At 28.0% G+C, this 16,663-nt stretch overlaps 1 pseudogene; it reads right to left on the bottom strand.

Moving 5' to 3' along the window:
- Positions 1 to 5,595: 5,595 nt before the first annotated feature.
- LOC146887177 (receptor-like protein EIX2) lies at positions 5,596 to 8,148 on the bottom strand (annotated as a pseudogene).
- Between the last annotated feature and the right edge of the window lie 8,515 nt (positions 8,149 to 16,663).

Here is a 16,663-nt window from a genome sequence, read left to right as displayed (position 1 = left end):
ACTGTTTGTCTTATTATTATAAATTATTGTAAATATCATTTATATGAGAATACCATTGATAATGATTTTATTTATTAGGTCAAGTTTGGAGATCACACAAAAATATTAACCTCATCTATTAATCAAAATTTTATCAATTTACAAGAAATTATTTTTTCAGATTGGACTAGTAGTCGCTAAATTTGAAGAATTAGGCACTAATATAATTACAAATTAATTAAAGTTTAAATTTAATGTAATTGAATATTGGTCTTTAATTTTGAAAAAGAGTTTAATAATTAATTTAGAAACTTCTTTAATGAAAATAAAATATAATTTAAAAATGAATAATCCAGAATTTCTAAAATAATTGCTAAATTCGTGTATATAAGCACTGAATATTTTGTATTTCTAGATCAGTTTTATTTATAATGAACTTTTTTAGTGATTACTCACAAGAGAATAACTATCTACATCTACCAAAATATTTCGTAATTTTTTCCATGAAGTTCTTAGTTTCTGTTTGATTATTCCAGAATTAGGAAAATGGAATGAAAATTTTAAAATCTATCTTTTGGAATTCTGAAACTTATGGGAGTTTGATTTGAAAATCAGAATTTAAATTCTGAAATAATGAAACCACTACCTTTTGTGGTTTGATTGGGTTTTACTTGCATCCCATGATTATTATCTACACCCTATATATCAATAAGTGAAAAGACTAAAATATCCTACTTACACAACACGTTCTTCTTTGTTTCACCTCCGTGCTTCTCGGATACTCTCCGCCGCAAACATTGGGAAAGAAGGGACAAAAAAATATCGATTACTTAAGACGGTAACGAGAATGGTTGGGACAATAAATACCCATCTCATTTATATTTTGGTTACTTGGATGACTAATTCTACCAAATTAAGGAACGTGAGTAGAAAATATCGTTCACCAACCAGATTGACCATCCAAATTGTTTTCAAATATACAATTATAAAGAAAAGATATATATTTATACACTGTTTTAAATCGATCATTTTAGAATACTTTTCTACATTGTCCAATCTAGAATCATGTATGTGAATTATAAAATTACAATCACAAAATAGATTATATGTTATGGATTATGTTTTTTTAGAATGATTTAAATATTTTCTTTTAGAATGATTTAATTTTTTTTCAAATCTTTTGAAGTGTTTTTTAAATACAAAACATGTAAGAGAATTTCAAATTTTAAAATGTACCGATTGATTCTAATAATATTTTCTTATCATATTTAAGATCGAAAATTATGTCATCTATAAGGATAAATATTCTCTTCACCTTCTAAAATAGATAATTTCAATTTGAATTTGAAATATATATAAGTTGGTGATATTTTTCAAAATACACATCAAGACTAATAACTATACCATTTTATGCATCTATGTACATCACTCCAAAAGAATTTCAAAGATACCCCTTAGCCTACTAACTACATCATCATCATCATCACCTGTAGCCTCGTTTGCTCATGTCATAGAAGTAATCATTGCAAAAGAGACATAAACAACCAACAAACAAAGGAGGGTAAGCTAATGAAAACTTAGGCATACATATACAATAATTGTAGAAAGACCTTATAACAACCAAACTAGCAACTCAACAAGTCATGTATCACTAGACAATTCTCATTCATTTACACATTTATATAATCTAAAATCAATTATCCATATTTATGCACCCACTTGAACTCTAGAAGCTTTGCCTTGTTATGTAAAAAAAAAAAAAAGAATTTCCTTAAGTGATACAATTTCCAGTAATGGTACCTAGTCCTCTCCTCTCATGATAAGGTGAGTTCACTTATAATATAAAAGAAATTGAGTCCTCGACTCCAAGACTAACTATAGGAACCTCATTCCCTCTTCGTCACTTACACTTCATCCTTTATATAATGATAGCTTTCAATTAGTGTCCTTAGTAGATGCATAACACTACACACATATTATACTCTTCCTCTTTAGGAATAATATGATCATATGATTCAAGCACATTATTACATTGATATATCACATTCCTTTGACCAAATAACATCTCATTGAATCATTCACATCCCTCACATAATTTATTTTTCCAATAATTTCCCTTCAAAACAAACACCTTTTGAATTTCACAGACCCATCCAACAAGACAACACACCCGCTTAACAAGCATCCCTTGGGAGTTTACTCACTCAATGATAAGTGTATAGTTTACTTGATATTGCATATGACTTTAACACTTATCTTGTATGAAATTGACATAATTCTTAGTAAAATAAGCCCTTTTACTTTAGATTCCCTTACCTAAGACAAGAAAAACCCCTTTCTCACACTATTGTTCTCTAGATCTCTACACACAGGATCACTTAAACAACCCATCAAACCCTATTGAAAGGGGGAGTTGTAGATCTCCAAGTTGTCCAAGTCTTTGGGTTTTTATGATGCCTTTCTATTAACTAAGTCCAAATAAGTAAATTGAGCCTAGATAATGGTCTAAGCCAACCAAAATGTCTTAAAGTCAAATTAATCTTAGCATAATCAATTAAGATCAATTTTGGCACAAAAAAGTTTCATCTCAAAAACATATTTGTCATTGAGTTGTATTAATCAATCCATTCACAAATATAATCAATTAAAATAGAACACACTAACAAGTTTTTGAAAGCTAAAGAACATTAATACATTTTGCTATTTTCATAATTGATTAATGTCATCAGTGAACACAATTGCCTTTAAAAACCAGCTTCATTCACATTTTAAATATATGTTTTTGAAATCTAAGCACTGGATTATTGAGATAGAAGAGTTTTTGCATTCTTGGAGAGAATTTACTGGGTTTTTAGAGGTTTATCAAGAATTAATCAAGATGGATTTGATCTTAAGTCTTCTTGCTTGGCAATAGGGTTGTCTTGTAACAACTACACTTTAGTTGTACTCGTTTCTTTTATTTTGTGCATTTCTAAATTCCTTATTATGTTATCACTACGTAGGTGATAGTGCTTATGCAATTGTGTGTGCATTGCATCATAGTGTGGGTCTTGATAGGTTATCAAGTTCTTGATCTTGTAAAATCTTTGATATAGTGGAAATCTTCTAGTTAAGGTTGCTTAGAAAGAAAATTGGATGTAGATTCGTTAGAATCGAAGCAGTACAAATTTGGGTGTTTCCTTTTATCCCTATATCTATTTCATATATCTTGTAACTTGCAAAAATCTCATTTCACAGCATCAACAAAGAACATTGTTAATTAATTCAAAAATTGAAGAAATTGTTTTTCAGTATTAAAAAGAATAATTTTTTTGAAAAACCAATTTACATCCCCCCTCCTCTTGGTTTATGGATACTAGATGTAATACATTAACAAACCCTATTAAAGTTTTAAGTATAGCATCATGATCAAAGAGCAACAAAGATTCACTAAGAGCAACCTTGAGTCACATTGTAGCTCTAAGACTCACATACGACCCAAGTGCTAAAATGCTTGAAAGAGGGTAAAATTAGAACTTACTTTGTTCAACTCTTTAATTAGATTATTGCCTATAAATTTTCGCCATGAACACTCCTACGATTCTTGATCTTCAAACAAATGAAGATTGGAGTCATAATCAAAGAGAGAAGGTAGAGAGAACTTAGAGAGAAAGTGGTTTTTTTTTTATAAAAGTGAACTTTCCTTATTAGAAACCTTTATATAGCTTAACCTTTTATTATTAAAATATTCTAGTGTTCTCTCTTATAAAATCCACTTATGCTCCTAAGCCATTAGTACATCTTACTAGAGTAATTCTACTAAAATAAAATATCATATGTTTAATAAGCTATAAATTTCTATTACAGTTATCCAAAAGTATAACCATAACAACAAGACATATGCTAAAAACTATAATTCTAGGAATCTAAGATATATAACATAAAACAATACAAAAGTAAATGATAGCATGAAGACAAAAACATCATCTTCCTCCACAAGCACACCACCACCCGCTTCCTCCTCTACGCATACTATATAGGTGATCATTGCAAAAGAAGAGAACAAACAACAAGAAAATTTAGCATATTTGTTAGATGAATTTAATTTGAATTTTTTTCTATTATTACTTTATGTTAACAACTTTAAAATAATTTTAAATAAAATTCAATGTAAAATATAAATATAAATAAACTTAATTTTGTTAAAAATATTTAATAAAAATGTAAATTTTAATAAAAATGTTTGTATGATAGTAATATAAAAATTAAATTTGATTTCAATTTGAAGGAGACAAAATTGTTCAATTTTTTAAAAAAAATTGTGACTGAATTGAGACAAAATAAAAATGAAAGAATCAAACTAAGACTAAAGCAATGGTATTTGGTTACTGCCACATCACACTATCACTGCCCCGTGACTCGACGTCAACTTGACACGTGTCAATTTTTTTTCAAAAAATTAAAAAAAAAAATCAAAACTAGAAAAATAAAAAAAAATCTCAAAATTACATGTGTTACTTTATAATGTTGTTAATACATTACTAACACGTGTTACCTTTATAATGTTGTTAATACATTACTAACATAGATAATCTGATTGTATCACATTTTTCAAAATAAGAGTGAAATTGAGATACGTGAAAGAAATGAACCTATTTAAAATTTCACTATAAAAATAAAAACGGACGAAATGATTTAACCTTAAAATAAATGAGTTGTGATATATGTAGTGAAAAATCGTAAACAAACTTTATGTTCAGCCTTTAAGTTATGAGCATGAGACTGGGATATGTAGTGTTAGATTTCACGGTTGATGGTATCTTCTTATTAGTCTCCCTCCAATTGTATCCTATTTATTTATTATTAATTTAAACAAATATTTAAAAATAAGAAAAAGGTGATTATATAAAAATTGAAAAGCATTAAAAGAGTTTTGGAAAAATTGAAGTCATTTAATAACTTCACGACTTCCGTAAAACTAAAACAATAAAAATACGAAAATGCTTATAGTAGAAGTCTTCTAATCCTTAAACAATTTCAGTGTAATTTTGTTTTTTAAAAAATTCGTCCAACCAATACACTACTTTTAGTATAAGCATAAGTGATTAATTATATTAATCATGATGAAAGTTGTTCTTGAATAATATGACTTCAACATTAATATTGAAGTCGTTCTATGTACAACGACTTTATAAGAAATGGTCAATGATGGAAATAACTTATTGATAATGAAGTCGTGCCTTGTTGGAACGACTTAATTCTTTTGGTAATTTTTTAAAAAAGTAACCCCGATACTTGAAAAGCAAATAAACCCAAATTGATTAAAAAATCTATCATCTTATAAGTCTTTATCTAATTGTATCTATTTATTTGCTATTGAGTATATTTTATGAACAAACTATGTATCGTCATTAAGATATTTAAATTATTCTTAATAATATTAAAGGAGAAATTATTCATATCGGATTAATACTAAAACATCAGGTTAAATGGGGACAACGGAGGAGATGACATATTGGATGTTCTGGCTCAGGGACTTCATATTTTTATGCCTATAACATAAGACATTCAACCTAAGGCAGGAGATAAATCGTGAATTTGAAAAAGGAGAAACAAGCATACCTTTTTGACGCACATTCAATACAACTGATCATATATACTTTCTGTCAATTTATTTAGGAATCTCAGATAAGCATTTCTCCAAGAACGCCAAAGTAGCATTGGCCCTACTAAGCTCCAAAATCCAGTGAAGTATCCAATCCCCATGCTCATGTATAATGCCTCATAGAAACCACTATCTTCATCATCATTGATTGCTTCAGCTTTTGAAATCTTTTTTATTGTTTGATCTCCAGGACAACTTTTTTTGAGTTGTACACCACAAAGATCAATGTTTCCTTCAAAACTAGAGCCATCGAAGGTTTCAAAGTGTCTTCCCCCTGGAATTCTTCCTGAAAGAGAGTTGTGTGACAAGTCTAGTTTGCCCAGACCGTCAATGTCAGAAAGAGAAGAAGGAATTTTTCCACTGAAATGATTTCTTGATAAATCAAGGAATTCTAGTGATCTTAAACTCCCAATCCCACAAGGAATTTCTCCTCTCAGATTATTTCTGGATAAATTCAGAGAAACTAGCCCAACCAAATATCCAATCTCCTTCGGTATTTCACCAGTTAAATTATTACTTGAAATATCAATGCTCTTAAGCTGTAACTCTGGATTCTTGAACCCCTGTTCCACACCTTTCCACATAAAGCTTATGTTAAGGTTGTATTGTTCGTCACTATTAAGGCCATAAATTTCAAGATAAGTACTGGTATTCACCCGATATATACGATTTAGAGTGTCACTTGTGTTGATGTTCTTTTCGGTCATTGCAGTCAAATTGTTTAAGCATGATGGAATTCCTTTTGATAACATATTTCTCGAAAGATCCAAGAATTCAATGTGCTTCAAATAACAGAGTTGAATAGGAAGATGTCCAGAGAAGTGATTCCCTCGCATGTTCAAGATTATCAATTGTTGCATACTTTCTCCTATTCATGATGGTATTGGGCCAGAAAACATATTTTCAGCCACATCCAACATAATTAAATTGCTGCAATTCTTCAAAGTGGAAACTAATTCGCCCATTAGGTTATTGTTTCGTAAAACCAAGACTTCCAATTTAACAAGGCTGCCCATGGACACAGGAATCTTCCCTGACAATTTATTGTTGCTTAAATCAAGAAACAATAACAGATTTACAGATTTCCAACAGTCTGGGAGTTGTCCCCTCAATTCATTGTTTGATAAATCCAAAGTGGCCATTGCATATGTGCGTTGGTCACATACGAATGAAAACAAATCTGAAAATTTATTGTGAGAAAGCGTTAGGTCTGAAGCTTGTAGTAAAAATTGCGGAATTTGGCCTTCAAAATTATTTGAATTCAGAAATATGGACGGTCTATTGAAAAGCTTCAATGATATGTTATTAAGAATTGCACCACTGAGATTATTCTTCGACATATCCAAATATAACACATCATGCAAGTTGTTCCAAAACCATTTTGGTACTGAACCAGTAAGCCTATTCTCAGAAATATCCAGATAAAATAAGGAACCTTGAGTCTGGAGCCAACTAGGAAAGGTGGGGTCCAACTTGCAAGATCTTAGTTCTAAGTATATAAATTGAAAAGGAGGAACCCAATTAGGGACTATTTTTAGAAACAGAGAGTTATTTGACAAAGATAAGTACCCTAATTTGGAAAAACTGGAAAGATGCGATTCAGTGAAGTCACCCTCCAAGCAATTTCCATCCAAGAACAAGTACTCCAATTCAGATAGCAATCCAATGCTTATAGGTAGAATGCCGGTAATCTGGTTATCAGATAAGAACAAACTCCGAAACACTTGTTTGTTGCACCATGAAGAGTTTTGAAAGAAGCTAGAAATGTTCCCACTCAACTTGTTATTTGAGAGGTCCAAACTCTGCAAAGCGCACATGTTTCCGAAGAAAGATGGAATCTGGCCTTGCAGTTTATTATCAGAGAGGTCTAAAACTTCAAGAGAGTTCATTACTTTCCCAAATCCATCTGGAATGGGACCTTCCAACATGTTATGATAAATTTCAAGCGTACGAAGATTGGTAGTGGAGTTGAAGAGCCAGTAAAATATGGATGATGATTTCAACATATTTGAGTAGAGATCAAGCGAGGTAAGAGAAGATGAAGAATTCGTAATTGAAATAGCTGAGATGAGAAAGTTATCATCCCTTAGACTACAATTTCGCAAATAAAGATTTTGAAGTTTTAAACTGAAATTGAAACTACCTTGAAAGACCAATGATGTCATATTATTATAAGAAAGGTCAAGGGTGACAAGAGAAGGAAAGTTTGAGTAGACAGTAGATGACAAAACAATGTTATTATGAGAAAGATAAAGCTCTTGAAGATTAAGGCTAAAGTTTGACAGCAGTTGAAATGTTGAGAATGTGAGTATATTAGAAGAAAGATCAAGGATGGTAAGAGAACTGGAAAAGTTGGAAGGTGAATAAAACAGAGATTGAATATGGGTATCTGAAAGAGCACAATCAACTAGGATCAACTCTTTTAGCTTTGGACTATGAATCATTTGCAACCAATCAGGGTTATGTAAACCATTGAAGGCAAGATGTGTTAGGGAACTGAGATTAGACAACCACTTTGCATCCTTAGGTTTGACATCAAAATTGCCAGGAAGTCTAAGAGTGTGCAAGAAAGGAAGATTCCCAACCTGGAAAGGGAGTGCTCCAGATAATGAATTTTGACTAAGATCAAGATGTCTCAACTGTGACAGATTCGCAAGTCGATAAGGGAGTTCCCCGTCGAGAAAATTGTTACTGAGATCCAGATACCTTAAGCGTATAAGGTATCTGGATCTCAGTAACAATTTTCATTTGCAACAATCTGTACTGTTTTCATCATCCCTCCATGTAGACAGCATGCCATAGGCATCTATGAGGCCATGTTTGAAGTTAAGAAGTGCCTGTCTCTCCCTCTCTATGCACTTTATTTCTGCGCTATTGTTCAACCCAATAATGGGTCCTGCAGCATGCATGAGAAGCAAGAGGAGTGCATAAAATGGTTCCATGAAATGAACACAGCATAAAACAGAGATCCTCAACTGTTATCAGCTTATTCTAAGTTGTGAAAGTGTGAAAGGCAGAAGCATGAATGATTGGTTATATAAGGCAGAAGCATTAAGGTAGTGTTTGTTTGAGCGGATTTTACAAATCCACTGATTTATGCAGATGGATTGTCATTCATTTTCATGTTCCGTTGCAGTCATTTAAAAGTATATGTAAAGACATATTTGTTAGATTCAACAAAACCTCCGTCCACACTGAAATGCGATGATTTGCAAATATAATAGATAATTTTACAATTTTAAACGTCACTTATATTTTTTTTCTTTCATAATATTTCAAATATTAATAATTATAAAATATATTATTCTTAGATTATAATTAAAATATATATTAAAATAATAATAATAAATAATATTTTATGATGTATAATAATTATTAAAATTAATAATATATATTTATGATAATAAATAATAATTTTTATATATAAAATATAATAATTAATATTATATGTCAAATAAATTATTAACAATATATAATAATAATACTTATTAACTAATAATTTTAAATAATTATTATTATTTAAAAGTAATTATAATAATATAATAATTTATTTCTGTATTAATTTTTATTAGTTATTTAAATGATTGTTTTTAAAATGTAATATTTTTAATTAATTTAAAAATTATTTAATATATTTTTATATCAAGAGTAGATAATAATTATTATATTTCATCTATTATGATTATTAATTTTATAATTTTTTTTACATTCATAAAGTTTTTTATTTTAAAATATTATATGATTTTAATATTTTTTAATTCATATTAATTAATTATAATTATTTTTATAACATCAAATTACAAAATCATTCTCTTTTTTATTAAGGGTATCTTGGTAACTTTTTAATTCTATTTATTTTTACAATTTTTTTTATCTATCACATCAATCAAATCTTTCACTAATTTTCATAAAACTTATCTTCAAATCCACTCACTTCACCCTCTAAATCCATTCAAAAAAACACAAAAATTCATCTACCCAAATCTACACAAATTCATCTTCATACTCTCCCCATATCCATTCCATCACACACCCTAAGGCTGTGTTCGCTTCCATGTATTTACTGTTGCAACGGAAATGGAGAGATGGATCAGCGGTGATTTGCGGTGTTCGCTTGGTATGATTTGAAGGCAGGTATGTGAGAGGATTTGAGGGATTCATGGATTTTGGCATCCCGCTTCTGAACCAAAGATTTGAAGGAGAGTGGTAATAAAAGACGCATTTACCCTCGTCATAAATGTTTCACGTGTTTTGCATGTACAGTAGAGGTTCAGCGGCTAGTGAGATTCTCTCAGAAAAAAAGTAGCTGCATTCAGAAAAAAGAGCAACAGATTCCATACTAATTTTTAACTTTCAAATCAAATGAATTTCACAATTGCTTGATAAAATTTATTTCAATACTATGAGTATAAATAATTTATCTTATTAATTTTTGTAAATTATTTATTTAAAGTGTATCATTAAATACAAAATTTAAAAATTTATTAAACTCATACAAACACAAATTTATACTATTTTTTACATAAGGGCAAAATGGTAAACTCTCCTTTAAATATATTATTTTTTTTTTTTAATCTATCATATCAATCAAATCACTCACTAACTCTCATAAACTTTACTACTAAATTCACTCCTAATCACCTTTAAATCGCTTCAAAAAAACAACACACCATTTACTCTCAAATTCATCCAAATCCATCATCTCCCTCTCCCTCAAATCCATCTTTGCAAGTGAACAAAGCCTAAGTCTTTCTACTTATTTTGTTTTCAAATATAATGATGTGACTGCTTAAATTTCGTTCACAGTTTAGATTGGTTTGGAAATTATGCATTTCTTTTGATAAATATCAGTACATTAAGTAAAGTATAAAAAAATAATCCGTGTTAGGTGATCTACATGACCTGGATGGGTAGTAAACTTTTAATTTACTTGCAAATAAATTTCTTTTATTTTCTTTCATCACCTTACATAGTTTAATAAATAGAAATTTTCTTCAAAGTACTACAGTTTTCAATAATTTTTTTAAATACATATTTTTCTGCAAATAATTTTCAATAATCTTTCATCACCTTACATAGTTTAATAAATAGAAATTTTCTTCAAAGTACTACAGTTTTCAATAATTTTTTTAAATACATATTTTTCCCAATATTTTTCCAAAAAAAAAAAATCTTTATTGTTGACTATCAGAGTTTGATGAATTTTTTTTTTTAAAAGTAACATGATTTCCAATAAAATTTTACAAACTTATAATATATTATAATAACTCTAATAAATTTGTTGAGTTAATTATGTAACGTATCAAATTATATATTAAATTGAATTGCCATGTAATTTATTAATAAAATAATATATTACAATTTTTTTATTTGTTAAGTAATATAGTATTTTTGAGAACTTTTTTTTGTGTAATGAAATTTTTTAATTTAAAATAAAAACTTTTAATTTTTTTTAATAATGATACAATTATTTAACAATAAAAATTTAAAATTCAAATTATAATTTAAATAATTATTTAAGTTAATATTGTAAATTTGCATTTATTTAAATGTATTAGAATTTTTTGTTAAATTAAAACTTAAAAGAAATATTAACAATATCATTTTTTAAAATGATAAGAAAATTCATAAATTTAAATTAAAAAGCAAACATATCTAAAAGATAGATAAAATACTTAAACTTCCAATATTAGTCACTACCTTATATTACTCAGATTGTGCATGCTTTCGTGTCAAGACAACAGATAACAACACGGGTGAATGGGTGTACTTAAAAATGTATTAAACTTCCAATCCAATAACAATTAAATTTATTATGATGTGCTCCAATAGAACCTATCTCATGACAAATAATACAAGAAAATTTTTACATACCAAATTTTATAGTAATTAAAAATAATTAATTATTATAATGATTAATTTATAAATTAAAAATTATTGGTAACTAAATATTTTTATTATTATGTTTAAAAAGTTATAATTAATTTTTAAATTTATAACTAAAATAGTTTCTATTCTAAATTGATATTTAAATTAGTCATTTAAATTGGCTACCAAAATTTTGACTAATAAAGAAATTAATCTCTTTTTAGGAAATTAGTCTCTAAATTGATCTCAAAATATATTTTTGGTCACTAAAATTGATCATTATTTAAAAACTTTTTTGTAGTGAAATATATGATATCCCATACATATTCAACCATGTATCTTTACCAAGAATTTTCTTCTCTAGTGTAAATATTTTTTTCAAATTTTATCCTTTAAGTAATTGTGTTTTAAATTTAACCTTTTTTAAATTTAATTATATTTTAAACTAAAATAATTATCAAATTGTAAAATTTATTTATATTTACTTTTATAATTATAATAATAATAATTCTGTTAGTTTTTTTTATGATAAAAGAAAATGAACACATATTCACACCGTGTATATGTTTTCACTAGTATTATGAAAGTAAATCATGTTGTCATGGATAAATGCATGTTATAAGATAATCATGTGCATTTGTTGAATGAGGATTGAATGAAAAATTTAGTTCATTTTTTTTTCTATGACTATGTATATAAGTTAGTTTGTTCTATGTATATAATAATTTTAAAGAAATAAAGTTTTAACTGGTGGAACAATATTCATCCAAATCAAATTCTTCCAATTTACACATTTTATATTACAAGAGTAAAAATTTTTAGCAACCTTTTAAGAGAGGATAATCTTATGATGGGTTATATTTTTTCATATATGGTTATAGTCATTGAGATTGTGGTTCTATATTTATAGGACATTAGTTTTACACATAAGGTATTTGATACCACTTTTATCTCAAAACCTTAAGACAATGGTGTTATGGGTCTTTATTCTTATATTATGTTTAACTTTGTCTATTCTATCCAATGTGACACTTTGATTCACACTTGGACTATTTCCAACACCTTACTCTATCAAAATAAGTGATTTAAGCTAATTTATATATGCAAGTGTCAAAACACTAGCGATCATTCCAAAACCTTTACCTAGTTTCCAGAAAGTACTTTATAGAATAATATCATATGCATCCTAAATACCATTCCAAATTGATGATATAGTTTTTATACAAACTTAAGAAATCGGATACGGGTGAGTTTAGTCCAAGTCATTTTGTCGTAACCAAACTCTCAAGCTAAACGTAGCAGATAGACTTTCTTTTCCAACCGAAGAATATTAGTAACTTGCAAACCATCATTCCCCTTAAAATCACATAAGATAAACTATTTAACAGTGAGAAACCCTTGTTTTTGTGTATTTTCTGTTCAAACAAAATTTTGAATCCATTGTTGCACATCAATAAGAAGCTTAATAGGTCATTTATAAACCTCAAAACTATAAGACAAGAAATCAACAATCATCAAATTTACAGGTTGAAGTTTCTCCATCATACTAAGGAGCTTTCCTCAATGGCAGACCTTAGCATGGACGGGGCCATGGCCCCTATTTTTTTTTTTAATATTTACATAATTTTATATTTTTTTTAAAATTTGAATATTCTAATATATATTATATATTTGATATTTTAATAAATTTTTATATATTTATATTTATAGATGAGAAAAAGTATTTTCTTTTTCATATTTATTTTTCAATTTTATCTTTTAAATATTTTTTAAATAAAAATAATTAATTTATTAATATTAATTTTTAAGTGATTATTTGTTTAATTTAATATTTTTTTATTTACTTATTTTTCAAATTTATTCATTATAAATAAAAATTAATTATAGTAAAATAAAAATTATTTTATATTTCATTTTATTATTATAACAATAACAATAATTATAACTTTATTATTCTTTATTATCATAAAAAAATAGATACAATGTTTTTACTAGTTTATATACAAATTTTTCAATTACTCTTTTGGTTCCTATTTTCGTTCAAATATAATAAGTTGGTACACGAGTGTTTTTTAGTCTCAATTTCGTTTCGATTTTTTAAAACATGATGCAATTTTAGCATTTTCTCATTAAATTTCTTGAATCAAACCAATGTTTTTTCATCAAAATTGAAATTGTGAATAAGGATTTGTTTTGTTGGTGTAATTGACATAATCCTAATGTAAATTTTGGTGAAATTTTCTTGTTCCGCTTTAATAAATTTAACGAAAAAAGATCAAATTGCACCAATTTTTAAAAAATCAAAACCAAATTGAAACTAAAAAACATTAGATGACCAACTTGATATTTTTAGACGGAAAAATGAACCAAAAGAATAATTCAACCAAACTTTGGGCACCCCCAATATATTGACTAAAGATCCGCCATTGGCTTTCCTTCCAAAGAAGCAAGTTTATTATGAGTCTTATCAATCAAAGGCTGAGAAAATTGTGCCTTAGGAGCCCCTACAAAAATTAGTACAGCCAAACAAATAAAAGAAAGAAATCATTAATTACACTAAAGAAACCTCTTGAGACATCTAACAAAAGGAGAAGAAGCATTAATAGTATAAAAGTGACTTTTAGCATAATTTACCCTTTTACCAAATAAAATGTCATATATATATATATATATATATATATATATATATATATATATATATATATATATATATATATATATATATATATATATATATATATATATATATATATACATACATTATTACAGAAAGGGTATTTGATAACAATTCATTTTGCTATTCTGCCTCGATTTCAGAACCGAGACATATAAGGCAGAGGCAAAAAAGAGTCAGCTTTTGGCCTCGGGTGTTACCCGAGACAGAAACTCACCTTTTTGTCTCCGTTCTAATGAGAACTGAGGTCGTATGTCTTATTAACTTTTTAAATAAAATTTTTGTTTTTGGTTATTTCCACATTTTTTAACCTGCATATTTTTTCAAAAAATTAGACCAGTCAGACCAGAAACAAAACTATACATTTTATGAAACATGACATCATCTACAATCCAAATACATTTGAAAGTGTCTTGTAACAACAACTCAATATCCTAATCAATATTATTGTACATCTGAATTATAAATTTGGCACATGTTATCCTACTAAACTTTATGGACTTTGCGATAATTGGTGCAGTACTCTTGAATGTCTGCAAAATAAGAGATTAACTTAAGCAAATAATTAATCTCATATACATACAATAAAACTAATACACAATAGACTACAAATTCATAGACTCATATTACAAAAATAAGAACCTGAGAGCGTGAAAAGTGAAGTGAATGATAATGAGAGGATGCAACGATACTCACGTTCCCAAAAGCTACACAGTCCCACCACAATGCAACAATACCTGATAAAGAACACAACCATAAAAATACAAGAAACAATCAAAAATAGGAGAAAAAAAATAAAAACCAAGAAAATCCCAACAAAACCCTAACAAAACGCAAAATAACAACCAAAATCGCAAAAACAATTATATAAAATGTGAAATAAAAAAAAGGGGAATCGTGGAATAGTGGAATGGTGGCGCAACGAAGGCTTGCGTTGTAGCTGCGTGGGACGAACCAACGACTACTGTGGAACCCAAATGACCGCAGCAGCGTGGAAGGAGGCTCGACGGTGGCTGACGATGTGAATGGAGGATGGACAATGACGACTGTGGACGGTTGACGACACGTTCAGAGGAGAGAAAACGCAAATGTTACGTTGTAGAAGATGAAGAACAGTGCATTCGCGTTTTGAATCCCTAACTTGGTATATGACCTCGGTTCAATTTTTAACAGAGGTAAAATAGTGATTTTTGGCCTTGGTTCAATTTTAACCGAGGTAAAACAGTGATTTTTGGCTCGGTTCAATTATAACCGAGGCCAAATGTCACTTTCCCAGTTAATTCTTTGCTTCAAATCAGGGAAACCGAAGTCTAAAAGGCTTTATGGTAGCATGTCTACTGCAACCAAGGCAGAAAAGTAGATTCTGCTTCGGTTATTGAGGAAACCAAGACAGAAAAGCCGGTAGGAATTGCAAAAATGTCATCACACCATTATATGCTTCGGTTTCGTAATAACCGAGACTTATAACACGAATTAAATAGTTAAAATTGCACTATTGGTATATATATATATATATATATATATATATATATATATATATATATATATATATATATATATATATATATATATATATATATATATATAAAAGAAAGATATCAAATATTGTAAGAAGTTATAGTATCTCATTTTAAAAAAACAAAATATATTAGTTTTACCTAAGAATAATTTTAAGGCTAACAGTTGCATAACAAAAAGACGAAATTATTGAGGAAAGTCTACCAAAAAATCATGGCATTTTACCAAAAGCATGGAAAATCAGAAGTTTAATTTGTCTTTATATTTGTGAATGCAATTTAAAGTTTATGCAATTGTTTCAAATTCTAAATTTGATGTGATTGTACAAATAATTTTCTAACCCATTAAAAGAGTTAGAAAAAGATATATAAGACAACAATAATATTAATTCTTCTTTGTATAAACAAAAACAAATTAATTCTTCTTTGTATAAACAAGCTCTAAAAAATATTAAAGGACAAACAATAATAATAACAATAGACAAGATGATGACATGCACCAAACAACAAATGAAAACTAACAAACCCTCGATATAAATGTGTGTTCTTAAAACACTACAACAAAAATCACTTTAGACAACAACATAAAATTATGATATAAATTATAAAAATCGTGGTCTAAAGATTAGACCACAATTTTTTAGGCGTGGTATAGGTGAGTGTAGCTATTGGTAATAGACAACGGTTTTTAGTATGACAATATTTTTAAAATCGTTGCTTAAAATTCTCACAATAAATAACAATTTTACATGTTGAATTTATACCTTACATATGTTTTTAGACCACATTTTTACTAGTTTTGCCCACATAGTTTAAAGCAACAATTATATAATCATGGACTTTCATGATATTTATACATCATTTATAAAAATGTTGTTTATTATATGTTTAGGCTACATTTATTTAGCCGTTGTCTATTTTAGTGTGGTCTAAACTATAAATTGTTGTAGTGAAAGAGGATTGATTTGAGAGAGGGAAGTA

Source organism: Vigna unguiculata, chromosome 4 (genome assembly GCF_037176805.1).
Source record: "Vigna unguiculata cultivar grain cowpea cultivar isolate G323 ecotype 2 chromosome 4, ASM3717680v1, whole genome shotgun sequence".
NCBI classification, from domain to species: Eukaryota; Viridiplantae; Streptophyta; class Magnoliopsida; order Fabales; family Fabaceae; genus Vigna; species Vigna unguiculata.
Note: the sequence above shows the minus strand (reverse complement) of the source record. Positions and strands in the feature narration are given on the sequence as shown.